The sequence below is a fragment of the Gobius niger genome (assembly GCF_951799975.1).
Source record: "Gobius niger genome assembly, chromosome: 8".
In the NCBI taxonomy this organism is placed as follows: domain Eukaryota; kingdom Metazoa; phylum Chordata; class Actinopteri; order Gobiiformes; family Gobiidae; genus Gobius; species Gobius niger.
The window spans coordinates 31,269,654-31,281,202 of NC_136859.1; positions in this window are offsets into that span (position 1 = coordinate 31,269,654).

Here is an 11,549-nt window from a genome sequence, read left to right on the forward strand (position 1 = left end):
TGTTCCTATTTTGCCACTTTTTTTAAGAAACTTTTTGTCATGTGGAATGTGCTTGGGTCAGGTGGGGCTTAGAGATTAACATATATGTTAATGCCATCCCCATGGACTTGAATCTGTCCCCTCCTCCTCTTCTTCCTGCTCCTCATCTGATCTTTGAGATGAAGTCACCGAGAACAAGTAACAACACCCTCGCTCAACTCGTCTGCGGCGGAGGTGTCATTCTGTCATCTCGGGTAACGGGATCGTACGAACAAAACACCCCGGTGAGATTGAGCTTGCGGTGCTATCTGGAGAGAAAAAATCCACATCTGCGCCTTGTCAAAACTCCCCTCCCCAAAAAACCGTCAGTTTGATTCTTGAGCACATCTGTTTGGGCTGTAATTCAATGCCTGGTTCCTTTTCCCCATTGTGATTCAGAATGGTGTCGGTTACCGTTTGTCGCCAAACCATGACCTGGGTTTACAATTAACCTTATGCATATTTCGTAGGAGTCCGATAGCGAGAATCCAGCTATCCGTTACTGACCTGGCTGTGAGAAAAAGGAGTGGAGCGAGCTCGGGAGTGGATGGACAGATGGTAATGAAGAGGTTGGCACAAAAGCTGTACTAGGTGGACACTGGGAGAAGGAGCGGAGAGGTGGTAGTAGCGGTGAAGTACAGTGAAGGACGGCTGGTCCGTGGTGAAGGAGTGGATGTTTATCTGGGAAAGATGCAGCGCAAAGAAGCAGGAGGCACAGGCTGGTCGTTCGGGTCTTGTTGCTGATGTCGCCGTTTTTCAGAGCCGATGCTGGCCCTTCTGGGGCCCTAAGCAAAAATCCACATAGGGGCCCTACAGTACGCGCCCCATGGCTATTCGACGAAGAGCGAATCCATTTATGGTCAAAACGGTTCCACTGTGCAGCAGTGCAGGGCAGAAGTGGAACATACAGACCTCAATTCAGGCCCTGCCCCTCTGTGTGAGAACCACTAACCACTAAGCCACTGTGAGACTGGTATTTAGGACGACTACTAGTCTATTTCCCTTTTTAAAATAGTAAATGGCAAATTGTCCCATTCTCTCACCTCTGGTCCCTGACCCACGGTTTGGGAACCGCTGATTTAAAACTAACTGAAACCTGCACCTGACGGTTATTTCTGTCTGACCACTGAGAATTAGCCTGTGAGTCGCCCAACTCGTTTTAGACTGTGCACATTCAGAGAACCAGTTACTGTAAGTTTCTGTGCTCATGAGAACCATGTGGATTCAACTCAACAAAGAGGCCACGTAGAACGACTTTTTACTCTCGTATATTCGGCAAACTACTGTCCTGATACTCTAGAGTCAGTAGACACACTAAGAAGAGAGTCTAAATGAGCGTGTGGCCGTTGAAGCCCAGAGTCCGCGCAGAGAAAACATAGCAGCGCTCGGACACGGGTGACATACAGCCACGGAGGAACCGCATGAGGCGAAGCGAGCACCTGGAGGCCGACAGCCGAGCGGGGACACGAGCGGACAAGCACTCGCGCTTTGGAAGTGACAGGGGAAGAGGTCACTGGTCAGACGAAGAGCAGCTCAGAAGACTTCTATGGACAATGAAGTCCATAGAAGGGCGTGGAACCGCCCTCCTGTGGACTCACCACCCGCAGAGGGATCCATAGGGGTCGGGTGGCAGCCGAGGCCGGGTGCCTCGACGACCTGGTCCGCGTGCGCAGCTTCTGGCGTTCGGGACTTGGAACTACACTTCGCTGGGGGGGAAGGAGCCTGAGCTTGTGCGGGAGGTTGAGAGATACCGGCTAGATATAGTCGGGCTCACCTCCACGCACAGCTTGGGTTCCGGATCTCAACTCCTGGAGAGAGGCTGGACTCTCCATTTTTCTGGAGTTGCCCGCGGGGAGAGGCGGCGGGCTGGGGTGGGTTTGCTCATATCCCCCCAGCTCAGCCGTCACGTGTTGGAGTTCACCCCGGTGAACGAGAGGGTCGCGTCCCTACGCCTCCGAGTCGGGGACAGGTCTCTCACCGCTGTCTCGGCCTACGGGCCTAACATCGGTGCAGAGTACCCGGCCTTCTTGGAGTCCCTGGGAGGGGTACTAGATAGTGCTCTGACTGGGGACTCCATTGTTCTACTGGGGGACTTCAATGCCCAGGTGGGTAACGACAGTGAGACCTGGACGGGAGTGATGGGGAAGAACGGCCTCCCCGATCTGAACCCGAGTGGTGTTCTGTTATTGGACTTCTGTGCTAGCCACGGTTTGTCCATAACGAACACCATGTTCGGGCACAAGGGTGTCCATAAGTGCACGTGGCACCAGGACACCCTAGGCAGGAGGTCGATGATCGACTTTGTAGTTGTGTCGTCTGACCTCCGGCCATGTGTCTCGGACACTCGGGTGAAGAGAGGGGCTGAGCTGTCAACCGATCACCACCTGGTGGTGAGCTGGATCCGCTGGCAGGGGAGGAAGCCGGTCAGACCTGGCAGGCCCAAGCGTGTTGTGAGGGTCTGTTGGGAACGTCTGGCGGATCCCTCTGTCAGTTGGGTCTTCAACTCCCACCTCCGAAAGAACTTCACCCAGATTCCGAGGGAGGCTGGGGACATGGAGTCCGAGTGGACCCTGTTCTCCTCCTCCATTGTTGATGCGGCTGCTCGTAGTTGTGGCCGTAAGGTCTCTGGTGCCTGTCGCGGCGGCAATCCCCGAACCCGGTGGTGGCGCCCGGAAGTAAGGGATGCCGTCAAGCTGAAGAAGGAGTCCTACCTGGCCTTGTTGGCTTGTGGGACTCCGGAGGCAGCTGAGAGGTACCGGCAGACCAAGCATGCTGCAGCTCGCGCGGTCGCAGAGGCAAAAACTCGGGTCTGGGAGGAGTTCGGAGAAGCCATGGAGGAGGACTATCGGTCGGCCTCGAAGAGATTCTGGCAAACCATCCGGCGCCTCAGGAGGGGGAAGCAGTCTGGGTGCACCATCACCCAGGCTGAAGTCACCGAGGTGGTGAGAAAGCTCCTCGGTGGTAAGGCTCCGGGGGTGGATGAGATTCGCCCTGAGTACCTTAAGTCTCTGGATGTTTTAGGACTGCCGTGGCTGACACGTCTCTGCAACATCGCATGGCGGTCGGGGACAGTGCCACTGGATTGGCAGACCGGGGTGGTGGTCCCTCTCTTTAAAAAGGGGGATCGGAGGGTGTGCTCCAATTACAGAGGAATCACCCTCCTTAGCCTCCCCGGTAAGGTCTACTCCAGGGTGCTGGAGAGGAGGATCCGGCCGATAGTCGAACCTTGGATCCAGGAGGAACAATGCGGTTTTCGTCCTGGTCGTGGCACACTGGACCAGCTCTATACCCTCCGTCGGGTGCTCGAGGGTTCATGGGAGTTCGCCCAACCAGTCCACATGTGTTTTGTGGATCTGGAGAAAGCATTCGACCGTGTCCCTCGTGGTGCTCTGGGAGTATGGGGTCCGGGGCCCTCTGCTAAGGGCTGTCCTAAGGGCTCCTGCTGCTGACCGCAGCAGCTTGGTTCGCATTGCAGATCGGGAAGTCTGGGCATCTCTGCTGAGACTGCTGCCCCCGCGACCCGGCCCCGGATAAAGCGGAAGAAAATGGATTGATGGATGGGTAGAAAAATCCTAATATGTTTATTGTTATAAACGTTTATTTTATGAACCAGAACGACTGTTTTGGCACTTTTACAGGTGTTTTATTTGACATTTAAATTAAAATTAAAACTATCATCACAAAAAAAAAAAATCACTCCAGCGTTTGCTCAAAGACAAACAAGACAAGAAAGTAGGTCAGAGCCTGGTGTCCGAAGCGCCAGCAGCTTGAGTGCACTACATCTGCTAAAAGTTTGCTAAACTCCGGGAATAATGTATTTCTGTGATAAAGACCAACCAAACTCAGAGACAGTGGAATATTTATGGATAAATACGAGTCAAGTACTTTATATTTAACATGGAGTTTACATGAATGGCTTGGATTATTCGAGAGGAAGCTATCAGTCATTTAACAGCTCCAGCTAAAGGTAAACAGCCAACGTTAGCATTTTTTCACCGTAACCATTTATATTTAGGTTGTTTATTCATGACAAATACGCAACACACGATTGAAACAGCTCAATCAAAAGCGCTTTTCATACCGAAAGGTATCACAAAGTGCTTTATAGATTACAACATTTAAAACAATGCGCCTGGGACAACCTCCCATATATATACATTTTATATATTAGGATTAAGTTCAAAGACCTGTCGCTGTCAGGCTCTACTCTCGCAATGCATTGTGGTCGATATTGACCCGTTTAGTGACCATCGATGCTCACTACTTTTCGAGATGCATTGTGGGAAATTTCGAGTGGACTACTTTTTTCTCTCTGGACATTCGGACACCCCTACAAAATGGCGTGACCACTATATAGTGCACTATATAGGGGATAGTGTGGACATCCGGACACAGCCCTTGTTCTGTGGTTGGTGGCCGTGTAACGCCCCCTATGGGTCGATCACCAGGGTACAAGGAGACCAAGACCAAGAGAAAGTCTAGGTTTGTTTATTTCATAAAATCACAACTATTAAAATTGGGGAGCAGGTTAATGGGCCATCTTTTTTCCAGACTAACACAATGGGTGAAGCCCATGGAGTGGAACTTGGCACTATTACTTCAGAATCCAACATACCTTGGATTAAGCCTTTGACTTCCTGGTACATTTTTGGTGGAATTTGCCTATAGCGCTCTTGCACTGGAGGGGCGATGCCTGTGGGGATCTCATGCTGGATGGTGCCTGTCAACCCATAGTCCTCGTCGTGCTGAGCAAAAACTGCTCTGTGTTTGTACAACAGGTCCTCAAGCCTTTGCCTGTGTTCTGTTGGAAGATCAGTGTTGGTTAGATCAGGGAGGTCACACATGGCTCAGGCTCAGATTTCATTGGGCCTGTACTCACTCTTACAGCATTAACTCCCACACGAGTCACAGTCACATCATTTTCCCGTACAATGTTTGCAGATTCAATTGTGAATGTCTTAGCTAACTTCTGATGTCTGTAAAGGTATATTGGCGAGTCATTGACGTTTCGAACCCGCAATAACACTCGTCCATTTTTAACAGTAGACAATGTGCGGGCAATAAAAAAGTCACCCACCTCCAGAGGTTCCACCAGCCACTCGTAATCTTGGTCGTTCGCTCCAGACTTTGTGCGGCCCCACACTAGCACATCACTCCGGGCAGGGACCAAGATGGGATGGCGACTGATGGTGCGAACGTATCCAATGGAGCCATCTGGCATTGAAAACTGGGCTTGTTTGGCACATATTTGAAAAGCTGATGTCCATGCAGCCTGCTGGGCCTTGTCCATAGAGAAGCAGGCAATGGGCCTTTCCGCTTCCTCAAAGCACCGCGAAATGACATTCATGCCTAAGACCCCCTCAGAGCTTGTCAAACAATAGTCTTTAGTCACTAGAAAGCCACATTCAGGAAGTTCAACGTCACCTTCCAGGGCCAGCCAACTACTGGCATCCCTTAGCCCTATTGCACTTTCGAAATGTCTCTGATAAAAGCCTTCGGTGATCATAGACACATTAGACCCAGTTTCCAAAATGCATTTTATAGGGGCATTGTCTAGTTGCACATCTACTGTAGGAACTTCACCAATCAATTTGTCCATGTCCTGCATCTGAGGCCCATTTGCCTTTAAACAACCCACTGTTTGAGCCACAACAGCAGGGTCATTTAGTTTAAAGATGCAGACCGAGCTCTAGCTTGGCAATCGGGCTATGTGTCCAGGTTGCAAGCACCTGTTGCAGATAGGATTACTCTGCTCGTCATATTTGTTTGAGTTAAAACGAGGCCTGAAACCCCCCCGGGTTATAGGTTGGTAATCAGAATCTGAGACACGAGTTTGGGTTAATTCAGCTCTAACTTCTTTGATTAGTGACTGGGACAGTTCATTAAACTGGTCTGTTATTTGTTTGGTCATTTTTTATCTTTCAGCTCCATCTTAATTTGCTCCAAATCTTTCACATTAGGTCTATTTGTGTAATTTTCCCCTCTAGCAGTAAAACATTGTATAAGTCCAGTAGCTTCCCCATAAGCCTTTTCTCTCAAAACAAGTTCATTTTTGAGAGAATCAAAAGTCAGTGTGTCATCAATTAAAATCTTGGTTCTGAACTCAACCCTCACAGATGCATCTCTAAGTCCTTCCACAAGATGGTCTCGAAGCAAAACGTCATCATTGCCAATGCCCCTCGAGTCCTTCCTTTTGAGACGTTGGAAACATTCCTGCAGTCTCAGGGCAAATGAGCCAACATCTTCATGTGGTTCTTGACGAGCGTTGAAAACTGAGAGCGTAGGACGGAGGCAGTGGTTCGATTCCCCATACACTTTCTCCAATTCACTAAAAATCAGTTGTGCAGTACTGCGTCTTTCTCTTGGCAAAATTAAAATTTCCCTCTTTGCTTTCCCCTCCAAGCAACAAAGAGTTAACTCTGCCCTGTAGTCTTGTGGTATCCCCTGCAGTACAAACATTGTTTCCAAGTTACTTTTCCACTCCCCCAAGCCGATTTCAGAGTCTTTTCCTTTAAATTTACTATTGACCATGTTGAGCATGGGAAACATTGCAACAGGTCTGAAGGCTGCCCCTGTATTTTCACCAGAAGTGGAGGCCTCCCTGTTTTGAGATGGGTCAGTCTCAGGCATGACTCCTTGTACTTTCTGGTGATCCTGCCGACCAATGCCAAGTTGTAACGCCCCCTATGGGTCGATCACCAGGGTACAAGGAGACCAAGACCAAGAGAAAGTTTAGGTTTGTTTATTTCATCCATCCATCCATCCATTTTCTTCCGCTTTATCCGGGGCCGGGTCGCGGGGCAGCAGTCTCAGCAGAGATGCCCAAACTTCCCGATCCACACACACCTCCTCCAGCTGTTCTAGGGGGACCCCGAGGCGACACCAGGCCAGCTCGGAGACATAGTCCCATCACCGTGTCCTGGGTCTTCCACGAGGCCTTGTCCCACTAGGACATGCCTGGAACACCTCCCGCGGGAGGCGACCAGGAGGCATCCGGAACAGATGCCCGAGCCACCTCAGCTGGCTCCTTTCGACGTGAAGGAGCAGCGACTCTACTCCGAGCTCCTCCCGGGCAACTGAGCTCCTCACCCGATCTCGGAGGGTGCGCCCAGCCACCCCGCGAAGGAAACTCATTTCGCCCGCTTGTATTCGCGATCTTGTCCTTTCGGTCATTACCCAAATCTCATGACCACAGGTGAGGGTGGGAACGTAGATCGATCGGTAAATCGAGAGCTTTGCCCCGACTCAGCTCCCTCTTCACCACGACAGACCGATACAGCGACCGCATCACTGCTGACGCCGCACCGATCCGTCTGTCTATCTCACGCTCCATCCGCCCATCACTCGTGAACAAGATCCCGAGATACTTGAACTCCTCCACTTGAGGCAAGGTGTTTATTTCATAAAATCACAACTATTAAAATTGAGGAGCAGGTTAGGCAGATGTTGTTAAGCTGGTGCCCTGAGGAGTAGGAGGAGCTTGGTGGAATGATGGGCCAACTGTTGTTGAGGCTAGGAGGAGCTTAGAGGATGGCAGGCCAGTTGGTTTGGGGGTCCAGGCTTTGGTCGGCAATGTGGGACTCTGCAGCGTAACGGCTGGCACAGCTGGTGTGGTGCTTGGTCCCCAGCGTGCCCCAGTTGGTCCTTGCAGAGGAGCCGACTCGTTGCCTTTAATGTGAATGTGAGTGCTGCTGCTGGAGGAGACTGACCTGAACACCAAGGGAGACAAGGGCCGTTTCTCAATCTGTGTACTTGTGTGGACTTCTGTGCTCGTGGACTCGTGAAACGTCATCACGCGCGGCCCAAGTCCTGTTCCAATTCAAAGTTCGCTTCTCAGCAAGTTCGCTGTAAATCCCCAGATGAGAACTTGCTCCGCCCGTTTTACCGAGGATGTGTTCTCCGCCAGCTATATTTCCCACAATCCGTTTCGTTTTGTGCACGTGGCTCACCGTGTGAAGTGCAGTGTCACCCTTTCAATTTCATATGAGGTGATTTAATGTTATAAAAGCTCACAGCCCTGTGTTCAGGAGCTACTTCCTGTGATGTCATCAAGTTCACTCGTTCCAAACGCTGAAAAAGCTGAGTCCACACTCATGAACTCCTCAAGTCCGTTCTCTGAGTCTGTACCCGCAAGTCCGTACCCCGGAGTTCACAAGTACGGAGTCTGCTGTCTGAGAATTGAGAAACGGCCAGAGAGTGAGAGAGGGAGCAGAAGGTGCACAGGTGCTTTATGATTGGAGTCCCGCCCCTAATACTACCCACTTAACATAAAAAAGCATGGCCATTGGCCCACAGCAAAGCAAAACACACCCACAACAAAACCCACACCCAACTTAAAGTGGTAGTAAGGACGATACAGCATGACCTGTTACAGCCGCCGCCGGAAATGGCTCTGTATTTGCATAGTTGAATTTTTTTTACGCCGGGCTCAGACCAAGAGCGGCGGAAGAGAGGAGAGCGGCAAGCTTCCATTCATTCCCTATGCTGCCTGGCGACCGGAAAGAAGCCTCCGGAAATCCACAGGAGAGCGGCGAGATACGGGCGGCTGCAGCAGAGACGAGCGTTAAAAAAATTTCAACGCTATGCAAATACAGAGCCATTTCCGGCGGCGGACACCAACCACAGAGCTAGATCTGACAGACACCTGTGCGTAATTGGCTCATGCGCAAAAGCTGCGTCTCAAACCCACAGGAAGTGGAGCAAGCTGAGCGACGGAAAGCCTTTTTTTCCCGCTTGGTCTGAGCCCGGCGTTAACGTTAGTCTCCGCTCCGGCCGCCCGTATCTCGCCGCTCTCCTGTGGATTTCCGGAGGCTTCTTTCTGGTCGCCAGGCAGCATAGGGAATGAATGGAAGCTCGCCGGTCTAGGTGTGAGCTCGGTGTAATGGATAGCTGCAGAGCCAGAGCCGAGAGAGATCTACCGTGAAAAGCGAATCCACCGTGATAGTGCGCCCTCTGCTGGTAAAGACGGATATATGACGGTATTTCATGTTTTGCAGTTGTATTGGTGGGATTATTTTGTGTAATTTAGTGTTGACATGTAATTTAGTTTACATGTAGGCTACTATTATTTGGGTTATTTTATTAAAATAAAACGATGTTTTACTCCAATATTTCATTGCATTTTGTAGGACAGTGCCTTCATTTGTTCCTTTGTTCAACAAGGGACAGAGACAATATTTTGGAACAAAATAACATTTTTATTGTGGTAACAGGCCATTGCTGGAATCAGTAAAGAAAAGGAGAGAAATCATAGGGTTAATCATGTAATCAAGTAAATAATAATAGTTGTACTTTCAGGGTCTTCCCCTAAATTCAGCAGCATCTTTCTGTTGAATTCCTCAACTTCACTAAAACAAAAGATCAACACTGATGCCAATAATGTGTAAAAATCAAATGTTGTGATTCTGGGCTAAAAATAATAATAACAATTAAAGCCGCGCGCGGCGATAAAGGCCCTCGCCCCTGGCGCACTCCCCCCTTGCGACCACCCCCGCTCGCTCTCGACATGAAATGCCCCTCGCTCATGTGTTTTAAACTTGGACAAGTGTGCAGCGGCCCAATATAATTTTTGACATGCCTTGACATGGTCTATGTCCCTGGCGTATGTCAATTTTGTACGATGATTTTTTTTGCGACCAGGCTCTCATTGACTCAATGCAAACTGCCTGTTTGAGGGGGCGCCACTGAGCCAACTTTTATTATTTTCTCTCAAAGCCACCCCCCCCCCCCCCCCCCCCCCCCCCCGCGGAGCACTACTGTCTGACCCCTGTTACTTGCGTATCGGTTCACGTTTGCTACGTGAATTCTTGCGTTTTCGGCCCCCGTTATTGATTTTAATGAGTCCCTGTGTGTCCATTGCTCGGGACTAATAATAATAATAATAATAATAATAAAAGCCGCACGCAGCGATAAAGTTCCTCGCCCCTGGCGCACTCCCCCCCTTGCAACCACCCCCGCTCGCTCTCGACCCTTGCGAGCCCCGGGTGCGCTGCCCCTTGCGACCGCCCCCACTCTCTCCCGCCCAAACCTGCTCTCGCCTCTGCCTCACACCAAACCTGGCCTCACTCTTGCGTCGGCAAGAAAAGAGAAAGCATTAGAAAAGTGTCAAAGCCATATTTGAACTGGCAACCTCCTGCACCCAAGACCAGCATACTCTCACTGAGCTGTAAATCCATATTGATGTGGCCCTGATGTGGGCTACTCGTTTTTAAAATACCAAGAAATTTGTTCCCAATACACCACTGGAGGAGAGTGGTCAATTCAGGTCATCTGTCCCCCCTACACATTTTTTCGATTGTTTTCGACATTGTCCGTGCTGCCTCAATTGTTTCCCTACTATCCTACAATTTCTTCGTTTTTAGTTCCACATATTCTGGAAGCGTTCTTTCCACGTTTTTCAAGTGGGTGGGAACATAGGCGTTGATTCATGTTATATCCATTAGGTGCCGAGCCAAAAAAACAAAAACAAAAAAAAGAGTCGAGGTCAGAATTGATCCGGCAGTCTCACAGTTGGGTAACCAACACTCTAGCTATGACACTACACAGGGACAGCAAATGGAAGCCGACCTGGAAAAAATATCTGAAATATCTCTCTGTTTTAGACTTGGACAAGTGTGCAGCAGCCCATGTAAAAGGAGAAAGCACTAGAAAAGTGTCAAGGCTGTGTGTGGACTAGCTACCTCCTTCACCTCAGACAACCACGCTATTACTGAGCTATACACTGCGTTCCAAATTATTATGCAAATGACATTTTTCTAAGATTGTCTAAATTGTCAACTCAAATGAGAGTCAGCATAATTTTCAAGTCTTTAACTGGTAGAGGATCATTTAAATGTGGTGGAAAAAAAATCCTAGTGATAACAGTATTTTTTTCAAAAATAAATATTGTAAAAACCTCAAAATCCACTGTTCCAAATTATTATGCAACTCATCGTTTCAATACATTTTAAAGCTTATAATTAACTGAAAATGGTCATTTGTTGAATTTGTAGCATTAGGAGGTCATATTTACTGAAATCAAAAGCTATTTCAATCAAAAAAATATTAACAGGTCAAGTTATACACTGCTCACAAAAACTTAGGGCACACTCAAAAAACACAATGTAACTCCAAGTCAGTCACATTTCTGGGATATCAGACTGTCCAGTTAGGAAGCCACGCTTATTGTGAATCAGTTTCACTTGGTGTTGTGGAAATAAAACAGACAACAGGTGGAAATGAGAGGCAATTAGCAAGATCAGTCCAAAAGAGGAATGGTTTTGCAGGTGGTGACCACAAACCATTTCCCTGTCTTCATCCTTTGTACCGTGTTTTTGGAACACTTTTGCATTTGTCCAGTGTTCTCACCACTAGATGTATCATGAGGAGGCATCTACAACCCACAGAAGTTGCTCAGGGAGTGATGCTCATCCAAAATGGCACGTCCATTCATGCTGTGGCAAGAAGGTTTGCTGTGTCTCCCAGCGCAGTGTCCAGAGCATGGAGGAGATACCAGGAGACAGGCCAGTACACCAGGAGACCTAGGGGGGGCC